General features: G+C 34.3%; 1 long non-coding RNA gene across 1 annotated transcript; it reads right to left on the reverse strand.

Annotated features, from left to right (window-relative positions):
• Positions 1-248: 248 nt before the first annotated feature.
• Positions 249-1,576, reverse strand: LOC140967713 (uncharacterized). The gene is made up of 3 exons (XR_012173623.1): positions 1,320-1,576; positions 1,160-1,231; positions 249-534 (listed from the first exon to the last, which is right to left on the reverse strand). It is a non-coding gene; the product is annotated as an uncharacterized lncRNA (long non-coding RNA).
• Positions 1,577-1,632: the final 56 nt, after the last annotated feature.

Genomic DNA, 1,632 nt, shown 5'->3' on the forward strand with positions numbered 1-1,632 from the left:
TATATTTTTGCAAAAACACGACCACATGCATCGCCCGTGAAGTAGTCTCGACTCTTTTAAAACACATCCGTTCGAAGTTTTGGTACCCAATTTGCTCACTTTGTGGTTCGTTCTATAACAGTTCTCTCAAACACTATGAAATGCACCAAACCTATGTCAAATTACCATGTAAATAAAAAGGCTTTCTAGTACTGATCTTCAGAGCCTACCTTACATGTTATCACCAATGCAGTAAGGGCGTGGATAATGTTTAAGAAGATAAATCTAACTTCAACAATTAACATGGATATCTTACAACCAAGATCAAGATTCAAGAAATCGTTGTACGTAGGCAGAATAATTGAAGTTTTATAATACATCTGACAAATCTGTAATACATGTGACAATTATCGATATGTGCAATTGAAATGTAGCACCAAGTGGAAGTTCCATTAGCTAAGTCCCAAAGTAGAGCATCTGTGTATCTACATCATATTCTCTTGATGTCTTGGACACATATAGTGTTCTGTTGGGATTGGATATTGGCACTGGTAGCTGCAAGACCATGCTTTCCAGTCAGGGGAAAAAAAATTAAAATCAAGTAAATATGTCTTTTATTTGAAGCAAATATAATACATGCGTCTAATTTACTGATAACGACAATAATGAACAGAACACAAAAACAAATTATGCTAGCTTCAAATGAAACTGTGATTGTTATTATGCGAGATGATAGTTGCCAAAGAAAGCGAGTTGAGGTCCTTGATCATGGACCAAGGGGAGAAGTGGGGGATCCTAAAAGTTATTAAGCTTCAATTATCGACATCTTACACAATTTCACTAGTACATAACAACGAGCGCATCAATTGTCGTGATTCACAAGTTAAGTCACTTTGGAAATCCATCAACTCTTGATTAACTTCAGTTAAGTATTTCAGAATACAAGTACACACTGATTTTTAAGTATTTTTACGCATTTATCCATGCACAATGCAATTAGGGAAAGTAAATGTAAATGAAATTTTTGAAGAACATATAGGTCAAAGTGGGTATGATACAAGAAGCACTTTTTAAAAGAGTCCACCCCTTCATTTTCCTATAATCATTCTGGATATAGGTAAATTTACTTACTAAAATATTTAACCAGATCCAAATGATTGGTAGATGCGGTGAAGCTTACATATTCCGAGGGAAACCCTTTTGCTGTGTGGTTAAGTCCTGAATTAACAGCCTCCAGCTTCATCGACAAAAACTATCATCCATTGAAAAGATCAGAATTACATCATATATCTAAATAACGTACAAAACAATAAACACCCAAATGGAAAGATAAGAGCTACCTCGACTTGATGCTGTAGTGACTGGATATAATTAATTATTTCGTCAAGGACCAGAGCTTTTCCAATAACCTGAACATGGTATGTACTAAGTAGCATAATATATTTCCCAAGTATGTCAACACATTATGATACAATGAAGCACCGACAATTTCAAAATTTATCAACAATAATAATGGCTATTAATGGCAGGTACTTGTATTTTTTCAAAAAATAAGAAAGAACGAATTAATTAATTCCTAACAGATGAGAGAAAATTGGAGACCTTGTTACATACTGGAACCAAATCTTGCAGGATTTTCATCCTCTCATTGAT

Source organism: Primulina huaijiensis, unplaced genomic scaffold (genome assembly GCF_012295235.1).
Source record: "Primulina huaijiensis isolate GDHJ02 unplaced genomic scaffold, ASM1229523v2 scaffold26479, whole genome shotgun sequence".
In the NCBI taxonomy this organism is placed as follows: Eukaryota; Viridiplantae; Streptophyta; class Magnoliopsida; order Lamiales; family Gesneriaceae; genus Primulina; species Primulina huaijiensis.